General features: G+C 36.9%; 1 long non-coding RNA gene across 1 annotated transcript in view; it reads right to left on the bottom strand.

The window, feature by feature from the left end:
- Positions 1–5323: 5323 nt before the first annotated feature.
- LOC134499493 (uncharacterized) overlaps positions 5324–20438 on the bottom strand; it is a 23532-nt gene continuing 8417 nt past the window's right edge. The window contains exon 3 of the long non-coding RNA XR_010068151.1: positions 5324–5440. This is a non-coding gene — a long non-coding RNA (uncharacterized LOC134499493). The remainder of the gene's footprint in view (positions 5441–20438) is intronic.

The following is a 20438-nucleotide window of genomic DNA, read 5'->3' on the forward strand; positions in this document are numbered from 1 at the left end:
ATGCAGAGCAGTCACAATAGGTGGATTCATCTTTTCTTCTCCAAAAAACCCTTTTCTGTATATTTCTTTTTTCTATAATGGTAGTGACTAGTTTGTGCCTTTACCATTCAATAGAACTGCTAGGAAAATGGGTTCAGTCATTAGAGAGTTTTTTGATAGACCTATGATCTTTAGGACGATGCAACTATCAGTTTCCCCAGAGTAGCTGCCTTTCAGTTATCTTCCATATTCTAGAAAACAGGATAGTGTTTGAAAGAAAAGGAAAAAGAAAAAGCAGATTTAATAAAATCCAGCTGGGTATCGATTGTGCTATTATTTCCTTCCTACCATTCTCTCTGCAATTCACTCAGCCCAAGAACTTTAAACACAAACTTACTACTAATTTTATTTGCAAATCTGTGTGTGTGTGACTGTTGCCTTATTTTGTTTTTCCTCAATTTCCCTTTTTTCATTTTAATCTCTAGTGATAAGTTTAATAAAGGAATTGCCACTCCTTGTGATTCAGTTGTGGCACATGGCTTCTTAAGGGTTTCTTTTTTTTATGTCTGGACTTTGCAAAGAAGATCTAATGTATTTTCCTAATTCTATGCCCTATAACTGGCTAAGAACCCCTCAGATGAATAGACTCAGGACTGTCAAGAGATGGCATTCATCAATATAACGGGCAAATGGTGGCAGCCAATCATAAAGAACTTTTAGCAATGAGCCCTTTGAAGGAGTTTACTAAAGAGGCTTTAAATATCTCTCTCTTTCTGTCTTTCCCATTCCTCCCCCCCCCCCCCCCCCCGTTTGTAACAACTTCCATTCCCAGGCTGAAGTTCTGTCTTGTTACCACCCATTATATTCATCTCTCTAGGAAAAGGTCCTCAAAGTATTGTGCAACAAACATTTACAGTAGGTCTTGAGGGGGACAAAGTAGTATTTTGAATACCAAAAAAGAGGTCAACAAATGCTTTATTGATTATAGAAAGGTTTTTGACTATGTCAACTGTACCAGCTGCGGAATGTCCTTAGGGAAATGGGAATCCCAAAACATCTCATTGACCTCATGAGAAATTCCACTTTGGCAAGGGAGTGAGACAAGGCTGTATACTCTCTCTCCCTTTATTTGACCTATATGCTGAATATACTGCATATTGAGGGAAGCTGGACTGGAAGAAGATGGGCAAGGTTTTAAAATTGGAGGAAGAAACTTCAATTACCTGTGCAGTATCAATAGCTCTACTAACTTTTAATAGCTGTAAATGCAAATCATCTGCAACCTCTAGTAATAACAGTCAAGAAGCATAGTGAACAAAATGGGACTATGATTAAACATAAAGAAGACCAAACTAATGATAACGTATACAGCAACCAGCCTTAGAATTGACAACAAAGATATTGAAATAGTGGATAGCTTTTTAGGATTGACTATCAATAGTAAAGGAATAAGCAATCAAGAAATGCAGTATAGGCTAGCACTTGGTAGGGTAGCAATGAAAGACATGGAAAAGATATGTCAGGATGTGCCCTGTCTACAAAGATCAGAATTGTGCAGGCAATGGTTTTCCCTGTGACACTTTATGGAAGTGAAGGTTGAACTTTGAAGAATCAGGATAGAAAGAGTATTGATGCTTTTGAATGTTGGTTTTGGAGAAGTCTTCTGGGAATACCATGGATAACCAAGCAAGCAAGCAAACAAATGGAACTGAATTCTAATATAGTGACTACTGTGCATTAGCTCAGTGAAAATTAACTATATATATATATATATTTGCATTTTTCTCTCTGCAAATCTGAAAGGTAAAACTAGTATAAGAATAACCAGTTCATTAGAAGTAAGGAGTCTATAAATAGTTAAACATGGGGATGGCTGCTATAGACTACTCCTCCCACACTTGGACTGCTTTAGATTCTTTTGCCACTTGGACTTTTTATTTTTTTATTCTTATCTATATTATTTATTATTGTAATTTTATATTGTGGATTTTATTATTGTTGTTTTAATTGATTACTGTAAACTGCCCAGAGTCCCCCAATGGGAGGAGATGGGCAGGGACAAATTAGATAGATAGATAGATAGATAGATAGATAGATAGATAGATAGATAGATAGATAGATAGATATAAATAAATAAATATCACTTGCTTCTCTAATGTCTTGGCCATTATGGTTGCAGTTCTCTGCTGCCAGAAAAGGTCATGTTTGCCAACCAGAAACACACCTTATAAGATGGATATCAAAACATTATCAAGATGTGTCTTCCTCCTGAGCAGGATAATTTTGAAGGATCTGCTCTGTCCTTTGCTCCAGCAGTAGTGAAGCAGCTACTGTAGACCAGAGATCAGCAGGCAGATGTCTATTTAAGGTATTAGTGTATGAGAGAATATGATGTATATTTTTCATAATCTAAATTATGTTAACATGTAAGATCACAATTTATTAGTCTATAATAATAGCCAATTTCCTTCTAACTCACTCTCTTAATTAATCCTTACCAAAACATGAGAGCAAAGGCAACATTCCTGTTTGATAGGCCGTATACTGATATGGATTCAAGGGAGAGAGGTAATTGAGAGTGCACATATATGTGCAGGTCATTCCTTTGGAAATCCATGAAAGGAGCAGTGTCTTTTCCAGGCTTTGTGTGGCAGCCACTGCAGTTCCAGGAATATAAAAGTTTGACCACCCATACATATTTCAAAATCCTGTTTTCCTCTTTGAGTCTTGATTGTTGCCCACTCTAATATTTAACCTCAGTGATTATGTGTACCATAGGGTTCTCAGAAACACCTTATGGTTGAATGACATGCTTGTACATGTCACATGCAAGCTGATAGAAATTGCTGTGTTCAAGCTGATCATGGATGCAGTGAAAACACTAATGTCTGACTTGTTTTTCTCCTGAATGATATTATAGAATGTATTGTTCTTTCTTGTGGTCGGTAGTGGTCACATCTGAATTTATCCTAATCAGTTATCCTGTGCAGCTTTTCCTGCCTAAACTGCAGGATATATCAAAGTTCTATGCATAGTTCCATGGAAGTAAGTTGTATTAAACTTGGAATATATATTTTTGTGACTTAATATAAAATTGAAGTTGATTATTGGTATATCTGATTTGTAATGTGTACAGATTATTTATAAACAATAAATAATGAATTGCTGTAGGGAAGATCCAAGAATACAAAGGATACTGGGTTCTAAATAATCCAAATAATTTTTCAATGTTCAATTTCTGAAACAAGGAGTACTACTAGCTTTACACACTATGGGTGGAGAACATGCAAGGTGTCACTTTGAATGTTTATAATGAAGCTTTAAAAGAATTCTTTCCTTGTGTAATTTGGTCCCTCCATTTCATCTGCCTATTTTTCTCTAGAACCAAAAACTTGTATACAAAGGAAGGCAGAGATAAACTGGAGTAATATTATTGAGCTTAAAGGGGACCTTTGCCCATATGTCCAGCCATCTGTGACTATACTGTAATTATTAATTATATGTATGATGCCTTGCATTGGCAGGAATACTAGTCCTTGGGGAATGCTCCGGAACATGTCACTGCAGTGCAAAATAAGGAACACAAAAGTCAAATTATGTATTTCAGTGGGGAAGTGTCATTTGCCTTTCCAAGTTTATATTGCCAAACCACTTTCACTGAAAAGAGAACAGCATGATGGGCTTTAATGTAATCTTCCAGTGCAGTCTATCTCTTGAAAACAACATGGCAGCACATTTCAGAGTTTGGGGAAATCTCATTATTAACTTGAAACATCATCATTCTAGATGGATTTAGGTTTTTGGAATTACAGTGTTAAAAAAGAAGACACAGACAAATGTCATATGTTTTGCATTAATTGGATTCCATGGGGTTGAAAGATACTATCTGGGGTATAAGCCTAAGTGTAATTATCAGTTCATTTCATCTTGTTTATTTCAAATCTGGATGAACACACTTATTCTGCTTGTTTCTGATTGAGAATCAGAGTGGTTAATGATTAAGATTGGTACCATGGAGACCCAGGTTTGAGACCACCCTCAATTACAGAAACTCATTAGCTGACTTTGGACCAATCACTGTTAGCCCAACCTACCCTACAGGGTTGTAGCTGTGGGAAAAATAGGGTGAGTGCTACATACACCCCCATACCACCTTGAACTGCTGTATAAAAGGTAAGACATAAATCTAGCAAACAGATAAAATAAATTGCACCTTCCATCTTCATGTAATGATTTAGCTTAATATACAGATTTTATTTCTCCAGGCAATCTTATATTCTTATGCATTTGCTACCAAAACAAATATCCCAAGGAAAATGGATTCCATAATAAAATATTCAAATATTTAAAAAGAAATAAATTTATTAGATTTGGGGGCATGCTCTTATTTTCTTCCTGTACAATTTATGGTACAAATGCTATCAGGAAAATAAGCCACATTATCTAGCCACTGCATTTGAAAATATTGTCATTTTCTTAAATTTCTAAATAAACCTTCAACAGCAAGAAAGTGCTTATTATTGACAGTGATTGTGTTAGACAACTTATGAAATTAAGAACTAAGTGCCCACATAGCTGGAAACTTTGCTACATGTTTCACTCAGAAGTATAAGAAGCATGATTTTAAGCTTTTTAATACAGCAAAGATCAACCTTGGCTGGCAGTCTGCACAACTAAAACCATACAGTATCCTGTATAGCTGAAAGAGAATGAAAGGACAGGGCAATAATACTGTTGAACATAATGCAGTTCTTTTGTTCAGAAAAACACTGGCTGGATTATTTAGATAATTTTTTTGATCATCATGAGTTGCCGTTTGGGGATGATTTAAATTCTTCCCTTATATTTAGTTCTCCATTCTGAAAATATCCATAAGTACTGTATGTGGTGAGTCCCCTTCAAAATGAGTTTTCTTGATGATGAAAATTCCTTTCTGTTTTGTTTCATTAATCTTGGTTTAAACATATAATAGGATATGACCATTTAATGGGATTTATGAAGTATGATTGTTATTATCATTATATTATGTATGCTTTTGTTTTATTGTATTTATTGTATATGTTTTGACTATGTGACCATTGTTCTTATACCTTGCTTATAGCATACATGCATATATACCCTCTTTATGCCTGCTCTGATTTGGTTAATTAGGAGTCCACCCCACCGATACAATTGGAGTTTTTAAAAACTATTTTTTAAGTGCAAAAATATATGTAACAATGGCTCTGATGTTGCTCTCCAAACACTTCTGGTTCAGGAAAATGTTATAGTTTCAGGAAAACAAATCAGACAAATGGGAAATGAAACTGTTTAAAGGTTAGAAAAACATGAAATACCCTCAACTTTTAATGATCAAGAAGCCATCACTGGGCTGGTGATATCAGTTGGCTTTTATAACTGAGAATCCCTGCATACATTTTGTACCTCAGCCAATAGCCATATACCACCAGAAAGCCCAGAACTGTGGAGGTCAAAGGAAAGAGGTACTGAATAAATAAGAACAACATAATGAGGGAGTTCTACTGACATTAATTATGAGATACACACAACAGGGATGGAGATTTGCACAGTGATAATACTACCATAAGGAAGATCAAAAGGCTGCAAAAATCTAGCTGCCCGCCCATGAGATGATTCGGCATTTCTTGCAACACCAGGGCATTGGGCTTTGTAGGACAGAGCTCTTGATTAATCAGATGCAGGAGGAGGTGCTGACTATGGCTGGTCCTGCCAACTGCACCATTTCTTCTAGGGTAGGTTGGTGGGCAGGCAATTTATTGCTAGTTAGAAAATTGTCTTAAAATCCAGTGCTGTTTCAGAAACTCACAGGAAGCAAATGCTCACTAGTTTTGCACAGCTCCTGTTCCTGTATTACTCTCCAGAGCCAGGCTAATGAGGAGTGTTTTCTACAGGTACGGTATTCTGAGATACCCATAGGGGTTGGCATCTTCATCAGACAATTAGATCTCTCCCTCTACACAAGCATTTTATAATAAATTATAAGGCATCTTAATGTGAAACTGGGTTGTGGTGTCATTTTTGGCCCACACTTCTGTGAAGTTAAATAACATTTGCTTATTGGGATATTTGCAGTAGATCTGTTTGTTATGGATGCCCATATCTATTAAAGCTTATATTTAGATTTTGCATATAAGAAGGGATTTATATTTGAGTTCAAAGCATCCTCAGTTTACCCTTTATTTGGTGCCTGGTAACTTATAAGACTATGCAGTTTTAGCTGGACTCAAAGTAGAAATGGAAAGGGTCATTAAAAACTCAAGAATACACATTACAGATTACAGTTTATCTGTAATGGATCCTTAGAGATAATGCAAACATACATATAATTTTAACTGAATGGGTTGAGAGCTTCACATCTGCATAATCCATGGGTATTTTTAAATTTATGTTAAATAAAGTATATTACTGTATGTTTTAAACTCCATATTTCTTGTTCTGGTTTTTCAAACTTTGTTAGCTGCCTTGGGTATTTGCCAAAGAAGAAAGGAAGGTTGTAAATAAAATAAATAATTAGTAACAAAATAACTGAAATAAGCAATTGTATTATATTATTTTTGATAGTATGACTTTCTGTTGTAATTTTTTGAACTCTCAAAATGGCATATCTGCAAAGTGTCAATACAGTTTGGCTAATTTTGCCAGCAATAATGACTTCATCATAAGCATTTTAACCATGGAAAAGCCAGGAAAAAGCTGGAAGAATAATTAAAAACCCTGAAACTCTGCTATCAGCCAAAATTTGAGTGCTCTGTGCAACTAGCCTGTGGCTACTTTGCCAGAAATAAATCTGCTACCAGTTTAAAAGCCAGAATGAGCAGATGTCTTACAGTGTGCTTTATAAATAAACTGGACTTGGGCTTCCAGAACTCAGAAAAGGTACCTTAATCCAAAGCTATAAACACTCCACTGAGGGCAACTAGTAAGGAAGAGATAGCAGCCAAGGCATTTCAGCAAATTTTGCTGCTGGTTTTATGTCTTTTTTCTGTTCAGTAACCTTTGCTAGACCTTTTCTCCCTGAATTTGTCTAACCAGGTTGGCTAACAGACTATATTCTGCAGCAATAAAATGTATTCATATTCCGTTATTTTCTCCTACACAAAAAGCCAAGATTTTCTTTTGTCTTAAGAAGCATATCAATTCAGTTAACTTCTGTTGCTCTTTTTTATCTGTTTTTGTCTGTCTGTCTGTTTATCTGTCATAGTTACCAGAAGTGCAGCACACAATATTCCAAGTATATTTATCATAAAAACAATATAATATTCACTCTTTTATTTTCAATTGTATTGTTATTGGATTATAAAGTACTAGATACATTCATCTATATCAATTGTATACTTCACTTAAATAACGTAATAAAGCAATATAGTCTCCTTCCTATGTTTGCTGTTGCTAAGAAATCATTCCCTTAGATTACGTACATATAGGACACATGTCCTTATTTGCATTTGATTCTCAAAAAGACAACATCAGTATTTCATTTTAGAGAAAAAAATGCTTAAAATTCAAAACAAGCAAGGAAGCATTTAGCATGTTATTTCCTCCCTCGCTCCTCCCCTCCCCTCCCCGGATTACATATGGTACAGCTAACTAGTGCCGTACCACACACATAGACAAGTTACTGACTAACCCCAACATACTTCATGAGCTTGAAAATCAAGCTGTACTCTAATATCTCCTTCTGCTCCTTCTGTTGAAGTGCCATATGGGAAGAGAGAAGTGGAGTGTTTGCACATAGTTACCATTTGATAGAAACTATTCGCATGGTGCCCATGTATTTTGCACTAAGTCTCTATATGCAGGTTTTTTTACACAAACTGATGGATTTACATGGTTTTGTTTTCTAGAGGAGAGGGGATCTATTGGTATTTTGCCACGTGAAAGCTTAGATTCAGAACTATGGAGTTTAAATATACAGTACAGTGTAAAAATCATTAAAAATGGCACAAACATTTATATAGTTTTCAGCTTTCATTTAAAGTCTTCAAAATATGTAATGAATTGATCACAGATAAAATACCTATTTGGTTGCTTTTTGAAATTGTTACTTTTTCTTAATTGTGAAAAATTGTATAACTAAAAAGAAACAAAGCCCTTGTAAATATGAAATATTTGAAAATATGGTACTATAAGGTAGAGGTTAAACTAAAAGTCCACAGCTATGTTATTGAATCACGCAAACTAAATTGAGAGAGCACAAGAAAACATTTGATTTTATTAACATAAATTGCCAAAAGGCAAGAACACAGTAAAAAAAAAAGACAAGGAAAACATGCGAGGCAGCTCTGTCTTGCTAAAATAATAATCAGCTAAAACCATTTCTGTAGAAACTTACCCTGTGAATGATACACAGTAATTTTGCCTTAGTTCCATCACAGAAACTTTAGATCTTGTGTTTGCACAGTGCCTAATCTTGATTACTGACAAAACATTACTAGCTGTGGAATATTAGCTTGAAGTAGTGATAAAACAAGATGTTTTTCAATTCTCTGAGTTCTGAACTCAGTGACCCAAGTCATTCTGAGAGAATTAGGTAGAAAAATTGGGAAGGAAGGATTGATTTATTGACGAAAATATATCCAAGATACCACGGCAAGATTTCTCTTTTTCTCTTAGCTTTTTATGGGCATTTCCAACCTGCAGCCTGATCCATAATCCATCTCCTCACTCCATGTTATATGCATTTGCCTTGGTATGTATAAAAAAAGTCAGATTTTTTTAAAACTAGCAATTTCTATGAGGTGGAGCTGAGAAGATGTCAAGCCACCATTCCCCTTGAAAGACCTGCTATGGCAACTAAAGCCAAGCTGCTGGGAGACAGGTAAAAACTGTTGCAAGTGAGGAAACAGAACCCATGAAACCACAGCATTTCATAAAAAATGTTTTTGATACACTTTTAGTAAAGCTAAGCCAGAAATAAATCAGCTCAGCTTTCAAACAAGGCTGCCAGTGGATTCACAGTCAGCTTCAAATTGGCACAAATTCCATTATTCTGCTTCCTCTTTTCTCTATCCCATTTCCCTTTCCTTCTGTGTTATGTTTTTTAAAGATCGCAAACCAGCAGCTGAGCTTTTCCTTTCATTTTTATACATTCAATAATTCTTTTTAGCAATGCAAATTAGAAGTGTTATTATATGTTTCATTATACAAAAACTTAATAAAATTAAAAAAGAACAAGGCTGAAGGAAATAAATGTTCATAATCTTTCTTAAGAGGGTACTAAAAAAGAAGAGAGAAAAGAAATACTTCTACTAATTTGTGCCACATAATACCCCATAAATGGAAGTGTGAATTAGAGGCCACTGAATGTTACGAATTTTCCTAATATATCAAAATTACAGTAACACCTGCGCTAAATACCTTTGTGCTGATCTATCATGAGAGTCGCAGGGTGTTCAGTTGCTCTCATTTTGGTATTGTCAACAAGCCACAGGTGTGCACTGCATGAAGAGATGAAATGAGATTTGGCAGAATGCAGTGACACTGCTGGGCCCATAATGCATTTGTCTTAAGACAGGGAAATGCCTCTGTTAAGCATGATCATGTTTAATAGAACTTTTATCTAGGTATTATAACTGAACAGAGTTTTGTCTTACTGTGGCAAGCTTGGAGCATGGTAACCAATAAGTTGTGTCAGCCCTTCCTTCCTCAATGGTAGTTAGATAAATATATTATCTCACTGATCTCCTAGCTTCTATCCACTTACAGTTACAATATCTCCCAACAATCACTCTTAATGTCAATATTGCATTGTGCTTGAAAACAGTGGGCAAAAACAACTTACTCCTCATTAGAAGAATGAGAAAAACAGCCTCACAGGATCGCAACCTGAGCTTGGCCCCTTTTGTGCATGTGCCATGACATTGCATGTATTTACAAATTGGAAAAGCTTGCAGTGTGACATTGCAACCCTGTTTTTATCATTTTGAAAAAGCAGCAAGTGCCAGCATTTCTGTCTATATTGGCATGAAATTTGTTATCCCTATTTCTAATTCATATTCTCTCTCTACTTCTTCTGTTTCTAGTCTTTGCTGTCACCGCCACCACCCCTCCATTCCAAAATAAGGTGTAGCAAAGCCTAACATACTATATTCACCTTGAAGGTGTTGTTTCTTGGTACCAAAGAAGGGGAAATAATAAATGTCTTGATACAGGCACATCTAAGGATGGCAGAAGGCTGTTTCACTTCTGAGCTGGCAGCAAAGGTAACATTATGCCATTACATTGTACACTGCCCAGAGTCACTTGATTGTGAGATGGGTGGCCATATAAATAAGACAGACAGACAGACAGACAGACAGACAGATAGATGATAGATAGATAAAATGGCACGTGGCAGAAAAAAAAAATATGTTGCCAGGGCTGCTTGTGCCATGGTTGGGTACAAGTAGGAAAAAGCCCTTAAGTTGGTGGTGCTCTTTGCACCAGATAATACCTGTATAACCCAAGCCATGCCTCTACAAATACCAAGCTGAAAATGTAATTTTCAGGCAAATATTCCATATATTTTATGAATACATTAGCTTAAACATAGAATGTGATATGATCTCAGACAAACCAGGTAAAAATTCCTATTAACTTTCCTCAGGAATGCAGAAACTTGGTCTTATTTTGCCTGTTGACTTGACTTCTTGTAGAGACTACATATGCCCTGAAAACAACATACTTCGCATTAGAAAATTGAAGATGTTTTGGATAAACAATATCCCACTGAGCCTTCAAACTTTACTAATTGACTATATAAAGGGGAATCATTATGAAGCACCTTCTAGTGATGCAAAAGTAGTTTTAAAGACTAAGCAGATATTTAAAATCAAATATTCTTGCTAGATTTTGATTTTCTCCTACAAGTACCAGTTCTAGGATTTGTATAATCATTAAAACATGCCTTCAACATTTCTGCTTGCATTTGGGGGCACATCTCTACATTTTGGTAGTAAAACTTGGGTTTGTCTGATGCAGCTTACATGCCAATAATGAATTGTGATTAGCAAGGCCAAGTACTCCATCTTCTTTCCATCCTTCCCCACCGCCCCCTCCTGGTGCGCTTCAGTGCACAAAGCCTTTGAAAAGCCAAGAAGCCCAGTGCTAGGGTTGTGATGATGAAAGTGAATGTGTTGCAATGTGCACATGAATCAAACTGGGATTCATGTCCGTTTGTTTATTTACAGGTTATGGGAGAATTTTGGTTATTCTTTAAACTGTGTTAAACTTGAGTTTATGTGCTCATGCCACAGTTTTCAGGTATGTCCCTGGGAGAAAACCAAATCAGTAGTTGTTGGTGAAGAAGGGCATCTAGGACATGGATCACCAACACATGCAGTCAGTTCAATTCAGAATAATGGATTTTTGATAAATCTTGCTGCTAATGACTGCAATGAAATGGAAAGAATTGGGATCAATAGGATAACACAGGAGGAGGAAGGAGTATTAGGTATGTTCGCCAGCTTGAGTTATTTATAAAAATAATAAAGGCAGGATAGAAAATAAGTAAGTAAGTAAATAAAATAAAATAATGCAATAGGAGACTTAATGTGTTGAAATTCATGATAATTTTCAAGTAATTTCCTAACGAGTGACAGTATATCAATTTAAAAGACACTTTTACTCAGATCAATGCTAATGATTTGGTGATCATTTCCCCCATTTAGGCAAAATCCTCCACTGATTGTGTGATTCTCAATCAATGAGGGAGTGAGAATCATATGAAATAGTTCCATTCCTTGGTAACTGAAAATAGTCGAGCTTAATTTACATATCTAGTTTGGATTAATGCATAAAAACTCAATACAAAGATTTTTTTTTAATCCCACTGAGACTAGAAGTTGATACATGACACATTTGCCAATTTTGTAGCAGAGAATGATTTTCGCAAAGTATGGCCTGAGTAAAAGACAGAAATCTATCAAATGATATACAGATTAACTTATCACCTAGTTAAATAGGCTGTCAGTCTGGGATGACTGTGCTTGGCAGGATGAATTCAAATGCATGTAAATTTCCCTGGTGGCAGACTAGCAAGTATGGTGGAACTGTCAAATGATGACATGTGAAAATGCGCTAACATTGTTTAAAATATATTTGAAGGGGAGAGCTTATATTTTGATAACACCTTCACAGGCAAATGATTCATCTAGGATCAGTAATAATGGCCACATCTTTTATTTGGCAGGGACTTTAAAAAAAATGGCAACTTGTCGGATCTGTTTTATGTTTGAGAGGAAGTCTCAAAATAATTAACAATTACCGCATAAACTAGTTGGAGTCCCAAGTGCCATCACTGTACAGTCGGCCTTCCAATTGTCTTGCTTGTCAGTTTCACTTGATCTTACAGAAAAGTGATTAGAAACTTCAAAAGAGCCAATTACACAGTCCATTGTGTTATGAACCTGTACTCCTCCCCCCACCAAGTCTGAAGCACATGATCTTTTGCACTATTATCTAACTGGAAAGCTAATTTTTCCCCCTCCTGAATATCAAGCATTTACTTAGAAAACAAATTTTCCAGTTTAGTGAAACTTTCTCATTCTTTGAGTCACTGCTTGGTTTTTCTGCATCTTTTGAGTCACTGCTTGGTTTTTCTGCATCTTTTGAGGCACTGCTTGGTTTTTCTGCATCTTAAGAGCTTGGGACTCTTTTCCACTTCTCTCTCCATCCTTTTTACCTTGTTGCAAGAAAAGCTGCCTGTTCTCAGACAGTTTCTTCTTTCATTTACACCTGTTACTTGGGTAGCTTTGGGGATTAGGCCAGAGGTCAATCATATATTGGTGTGAGATCATGTGTGGGTCACAATGGCCAGCTAAGGTGGAAATGGCAAAGTTGGTTTGCTCTCATGGCACAGGTTTCTTACCTGATTTTGCTGCCTTTGAAGGTTAAAGGCTAGAGCTTAGCCTGGTCTAAAAACAGCCAATCTCACCATTTGGCAACCAAGTCTGAGGTTGGAGATGTGAAAAGCATTACTTATGCTGTCCGGTTCCATTATTTCCATGATTTTTCTATAGATGAGTCTGGGATGTAGTTGTGCAATTCAGCTAGACAAAGAAATGCATATATGTGACCGGGGTTTCAGCAAAATGCTCAGTGAGGGACCAAAACCAAACAGAAGCAGTGATATACAAGGGCTATGTTGTTAGAGACATACCATGGAATTCCGCTTGATTTTTGTGCATAAACTGTAATGATATGAATGGAGAGCTAAAACAATTAATATCCATAGACAGAGACCTACAGAGATCATTGCAGTTATACCTTTTTAAAAAACTTTTATTTGCTTATGGAGATATGTGCCTTTCACAAAGAAAGAAGTAGAATATCCAACTCAACACAGTTCTGTGTATTGAGAAATCCCACCAAAGTGCCATATAGGTTTTATAGAAGTACTAGATGACTTGTGACCCATTGGCTCATCATTTCAGAGATATTTCCTTATCTAAACAGAGAGACAGAATGACCATAGGCAGGCAAAAAAGCAGTGGGAGTGGGAACGACTTCTGACTTCCTGCTGGCTTCTCCATTGATTTTGCTTATGGGAAACTGGCAGGGGGTGTTGGAAATCACTCCTCTTCCTCCTTGGCTGACCCATGGAACTGCCTGCCACTTTCCTGGGGGGAGGGGGAACAAAGGGAGCCATGGACCGCAAGGAAAACTGCACTCCTGCTCCCCATCCTGGCATGTCCCCAAGGGCCCCCTCCCTCCAAGGAGGAAGACGATTCACCCAGTGCCTGCTGGTGTCCCTCAGCCAGCCCTACCTCACCAGCAGGCATCTGAGTTGCTCCCTCATCCTTTCATAGCTGCCCACTGCTGTTAAGAGATTTCAAATTTCAGTCTCAATTCCAAAGCAGCCAATTGTCACTTACCTGTCGGGCCATGCCACCAGCCGATTGGGTGCAGGGGCCAGTGGGAGGCAGGAAGGAGGCAAGGATATGTCCCTCCCATCCTCTGTTGTGCCATGCAACCTATGTGTTTCTGGGAAGTGTAGTTGGAAGACACAGTGGCATTGAAGCGGCCACAACTTTGCCAAATTTCAATCCCACAGCACTAATGGGTCCTGGATTTTGGACACATTCTATAAATTAGCCCATCTGAGGTACCTTGGTTCAAAAATTGTTGCCCTATGATGCACTGTTCCTCCAATCTAAAGGTTACAAACAGACACAAGAGTTTTAGTAGTATACAGATATTCTAATTATATAGATTATATTATATTAAGCTCAAACTGCCTGATATAATGACAGACCAAACTGTGGGCCAATTATTAAAACAAAAAGCCTGTGAACACGCAATGCAGAAGCTTTATTAGTCTGCAATCTTTCTATGAGGTCCTTTTTACTGCAGTCAGATTTCATTAATGGAGAGAACTCCAAAGGAAAAGGGCACCTCCACAGGGCTGGGGGGAGCAGTAAAACGTTAAGATAGCACTTGCAAGTGTATAATTAAAATCACACCTTTTTAATGTACGTTCTGGCTACAGGTCGTCCTCATTTAATGATTGCCTTGTTTAGCGGCCCTTTCACAGTTACCACGGTGATGAAAAAGTAACTTTATGACCAATCCTCACATTTACGACCTTTGCAGGTCTATAAAGCGAAGGAAAGCTGTCATGAGTAAGGATGGCGAGCAGGGGGCTCCCATCCAGACTGTTAAGCGCATGCGTAGCACTGAGGAATTAGGTAGCCATTCAAAGAGACACAGATCGGGACCGCCTTAACCTTTGGGGTTTATATGGCTGGGGTTTTCCCATGCTTCTTCAGTTTGTTAGGATTCCTGTTATGTACAAGCAATAAAACATTAGAGACCAGTTCCTTGTCTCAGCGTGTTTCCTGGCAGTTAGGACAAAAGCTGAAGTAAGATCATAAGCGGAGTTGCGGTTTCACTTAGTGATCACTTTGTTTAATGACTGACTTGCTGGTCCCAATTGTGGTCGCTAAATGAGGACAACCTATATTCTCTTTCTTTTGCTTGGAACACAAGTAGACCTTGTTTAGCTTGCTGTTCAGCTTGCAAGTACATGGAAGTCCATGCACAAAAAAATCGTGAAAAGCTACTATAATGATTGATGTATTGCATAGAAAAATATAAACTACGGACTTGGGTATGCAGTGATGCAACTGTTAATGCTAGCACATACTTTGAACCCTCTTTGCTTTCTTCGTGTATTTATTTTTCCTGATGCAAGTGTGATATTGTTGATGGGATCATTTAAATATTATAAAATAAGCAGACAAGTAATATTGAAATTGAGAGTTACATAATGTGACTCACATATTTGGATCTATGAGTAGAAAATGAAATAAAGATCAGTCATACCAGCCATTCAATAAAACTCATTACCGTCTTTCTTGATGCCATGTTAAATTCTAGTGTAAATTTTGTACATTAACAGTACTTGCATGTCTTAAATTGCCATTATAGGCTAAATCTGTTAGAATGTGGTTGATATTCCCCATTTTTTCCCCAATACAATGATACAATTTAGCATTTCCAGTGAATAGGTACTTCTGAAATCTTCAAAATAAGGCAGGGTAACTTGCATGGATGCATTCTGCCAGAGGGCATGTCTGCAATAGTGAAACACAGCAGCAGAAACCAGTATATGTTGCTCATTTTCATAGGCAGTTTTTGTTGTTTGATAGCAAGCACATGGAGCTAATAAAGAAAGAACCAGCTACTTTCCAAACTTCAAACAATTTTGAAAAGAAAAACTTTACAAAATTCTTACAAAACCTCAAAAGTATAAGGGAAGCTATCATGCAATAGAAAACAATCCTTATTCCTAAATATTGGGGAAGTGCATCAAAAACTGCATATCTTTTGTTTAATTCCCGGTCCCTAAGAAATTCACTACTCTTAGATGTGGCTATCACTTTAGACAGTTTTAAAATGGAACTGAATCTTAGAGGATCAAGCTACCAGTGCTTAGTAGTGTTCATAGTTCCTTGCCACCTACAGAATCACAAGCGGCATCCCATAATTACCAGTTGATAGGGTGATGACCTTCCCACCATGTCTGTGAGCCTCCTCAGTGCATTTGATTAGATGCAGTCTGATGCAGAATGCTGGACTAGATAAGCCTTTGACCTCATCCAGCATGGCTCTTATGTTCTTATTCTATAAACATCAACAACGGGGTGGCTAGGATAACATTTTTACAACCATTTCACTCTAAAGGGAGTCATTTTTATTTATTATTTGCTTATTCATTTATTTGCTTATTGTATTTGTTAACCATACCAGTCAGATGACTTAGAGGAAAGCAAAACAAAATCCAGTAATAAAAACAACCACTACATAAAAATAAAAAGTTTGAACAAACACATAGACACTAAATGCAAGCTGAATGCTTGATGAAATAAGACTTTAAAAACTGTTCAAAATACAAGAAGAGAAGGTGCCATTTGGGCCTCTGGGAAAATGTGTTCTGTAACAAGAGGGCTGCCACAGAAAAGGTCTGCTACTTCTTTCGAGTCCCATAAACCGCACAGAGAGGAGAGACTATCAGCAGGCTTTTTTGAGATGACAAGCATGGATGGGCAGAGTTGACTTTGGCCAGATAGTGTCTATTGAGTTACTATAATAACTCACATTTTGAATTGGACCTGAAAGCTAATAGGAAGCCAGTGCAGGGACCTCAAAATTGGTGCTACTCAGCAATGGTGGGATTGTCCCATCAGCAGTCTGGCCTCTGAGTTTTGGACTAATTGCTTCCAAATGGTGCCTGGCATACAGTCAACTGCAGTAGTCCAGATGCATAGCGATCAGGGCATGAGTTGACTGAAAAAGTATTTTTTGTGTCTCATCAATCTGTCTGCTTATATATCTGTCTTCCTATACATCTCTTCAAATATAATACTTGAAAAGTACCATGCTAGCAAAACACATTCCTATAAATCTTGGGTAAGTCAGCATTGCATATGGCCTAGTAGCATTTTTTTGTTCTCTTCTAAGTCTCCCAAGGTTATGTCTTTAATTTTCAGTTGGATATTAAGAAGAAAAGGCCAGTAGATTTAACTCATTTAAGAGTTCAAAATAAATCCAAAGAAAGAATGGGGAAATCACACAAAATCAACCGCTCTGGTGACATCATTACATCAGTGTCTGGTTTTGTGACTCTCAGCTATTGATTTTTATTTTTTATTGTCTCGGCCTCATCCTATTACAAATGTTGTCTGTCATTACCATAAATAAAATATTAGACTAACTTTGTTCAGCCTGGTACTTCCAAATGTATTGGATCTACTAAGCCCACCATTCTCAGCCATGTAAGAAATTCTGAAGTTTATTTATTTATTCAAACCATTTATAAGCCACCTCAATCACTGTAACAACTGTAAGTGGCATGCATTAATATAACAAATATCATTTAAAATAACAACAGAGAGAGGAGAAGAAAAACAATACTAGAATTGAAACCGCCCACTGGGTATACAACATGTAGTCCATTAATGTGGAGAACCCTAAGCTGGAAAAGCTATGGTAGACTGTGGATTCCAAATTCAGTTGAACTTATTAAATTGTTTAATTTTTTCCCCACATTTGAATTTCTGAGCGCCACTATCTTCTCCCAGAATTTTTCAGATATTGCAGAATTCCCAGACACTCTTAGGAAAAACACATCTTCTGTAAAGCACATGGTGGCTCCAACTTGGGATTTCTATTTTTCACCAAGATGCCCCAGAACAATGCAGTGAACTGGGATTAGTGGTGAAAGAAAACAGTGGTTGACAAGATAAGGTGATGGTACAGTGACAGCCATATCAAGCTACATATACTTTCTCTATTTAAACTCATATCATGCATGCTTCTCAAATCCTGAGAGGGAGTATCAAACATATTAGAAGGAAAAATGGGAGAAGCTTTCATTTCTGCTAAACATGCCATATCTGCCAGGGCCAAATCATTAGCATTTTTCTATGATCTGCAGCTTGGTTTCTTATGGAGCCAGAAAGGTAAATCAGAACTTAAAGAGGTTAATAAAATGACAATCAAGATGTTTAATATGTACTTTCAGTATGGAAAGAGGTGGCTTTCTAGCAGAAATAATCCCTTCTGTGAAGCGAGGCAGTGCAGGATAGAGGATATACCTGTTCCTTAGTGATAACCATTGGAGGCAGCAGTGCCAGCAGGAAATAGCTTAAAGCAGCATGATATAAATGCATGGTTGCTGACTGGCTAGGAGGGAGCTGTTCATAACTCTTAATTTGAGGCTTCTAGCCAATTAACAACTGTGTGCTTCTATGTTACTGCTGCCTCCTGCAAAGAAGACAGAAGTAGGTGATTTCCACCAGAGAAAAATCTCTAAAAAAACATTGCAAATTATATATATATATGTATGTATGTATGTATGTATGTATGTTTGGTGCATTCTTTGTAGACTTTGCCCAACTTCTCGAATAAAGAATCCATGTCTTTAAGAACTAGATGACAGGTCATAAAGTGGGATGCAAGAATTTTCATTAAAATTGCATATTGCAAAATTGAAATTTAAGTGTCAAATCTTTCTTGCAGTCTATCTAATGCTTGACAATTAAAATAGCTATTTTTTAAAAAATTAATGAGACCACATTAAGAGCCAAATATGTGAGAAGCTTGCTTATTCCCACAATAAAAGGGAAACATAACAACTCCATTATATTTCCTTATAAAAATGTCCCATTTACAAAATGCACAATAATCTATATTTAATTAAATTAGAATGTATCATTTGTTACCACCAGTATATTTATTAATGTTTAATTTCAAATTAATTGTCTAAATGAAAGGACACTTAGTTCTGCAGAACAGCATGACGTACTTTACATTGTAAATGAAGTAACTACAATTGTGTAGCATTTGCTCCCTTCTACCAAAATCATGAATGTTGCAACTGTCTTCCAGGAAGATGGAAGAAGATAAAATCAAAGATGTATGAAAGAATTGGATCCACAGAAACTCTGGCATTTTGCAACCTTGATATATGATTGCTTAGTAGCATTTATTTGCATTTCAGGTTCCCTTTATCCTTTACTTAACTTTGATAAGGTAAACGTAAGTGTCTTTTTATTGATCATAATGCCACATTACTGACAAATTATTCCAAACCAATGTGATGTAGAACTGTTGACTAACAGTTACTAGGTGGAGGTGGGGATGGTGGTCTAAGACTATTAAACATAAGATCCAAATATTACAACCAATTGCCTGGGTTGGTGGGTTTGGATTTCTTTGTTTGTGTTTTCTTCCCTTCTTTTTTGGTCCTGCAATTTCTGGGGCACTTTCTGCTTTGTATGGCTATTATAAAAACAATTAACTTCTCTTCTCTTCTCTATCTGCAAAGCAGCTGCATATTGTATCCAAAGTTTAAGCCATGTGGTTATGTGATTGAACCTGGCACATCATCACTGGCAGGAAAACTGGCTTTCAAGGAAATGGCTACTGTATCTTTAATTACTTTAATCTTATAACTGAGCAATGGCTGGTAAATGCTGCATAGTCTTCCAAGACTGCTTGGTAGTCTTAGTTTTATTGTAATAGTTGGCAAAGTCCATAACATCAGTGTGATGATGCTGACCAAACTAGAAGATGTCCTAGGCAATTGCGCGTACCAGTTAAGGAAGATTAGAAAGCCATTATTTTACCTACTATTATCAACCTATCCACACCATTGTTGTTGCTGAAAGAAAGATATAAATTGAAAAACAACCAGATTTATCCTTTAAAAAAAAAGAGTGATGGGTGGACAGATTAGATGGTTTAAGTCCATTAGAGTTAAACTTAGGTTTACAGCTGAAGTCACTTGGCCCAAAAAGTATAAATGGGCCCTTTTCAGAACAATGTAAGGATACTTCCAATGTGCACTAGGGCAAAACAGATTTGCTCTATTCCATCTGTTCCTCCTCTCACCCCTTTAGAGTCACCAAGGGAAAGGGGAACAAGGGTTGAATCAGCTGCTGTGCCTTCTGGTGACCATTCTTAGGAAAGTGAATCCAGCAGATAGGCTAAATGTGTAATCTGAGAAATTTAAATGAATGAATGAATGAGTTATAATTGTTTTATAGCAGTTATAAAGTGCTGTAATCTTCCCAACTCTGGGATGTATTTAAGACCAACCAACCAACCAACTAACATATATCAACTATTAAAAGCAATATAATAAGCCATTAAAAGGCCTACTGAAAGAGGGTGGTTTGTCGGTCCCTCGTTTATGGACATAGAGCAGATCAAATTTTGGGGTGAGGGAGACTTTTCTATTTTTCATATTTCCACCTTGTGCCTTTCAAAATAGTTCTGCTTTTAATAATTCATGCCAAGAATCTTTCTGGTAGGTGGCAAAGGTCATTCAAATATGTTCTGGGTTGGGCCTATTATTATGCAGAGTAAGGGCTTATATATATAGGAACAGTAATGTGCTTCCTCCTGTCCTTGAGCTGGGAGGAAAGTACATGGATATAAAAAGTACTACCTCC

This window comes from Candoia aspera, chromosome 6 (genome assembly GCF_035149785.1).
Source record: "Candoia aspera isolate rCanAsp1 chromosome 6, rCanAsp1.hap2, whole genome shotgun sequence".
NCBI lineage: Eukaryota > Metazoa > Chordata > Lepidosauria > Squamata > Boidae > Candoia > Candoia aspera.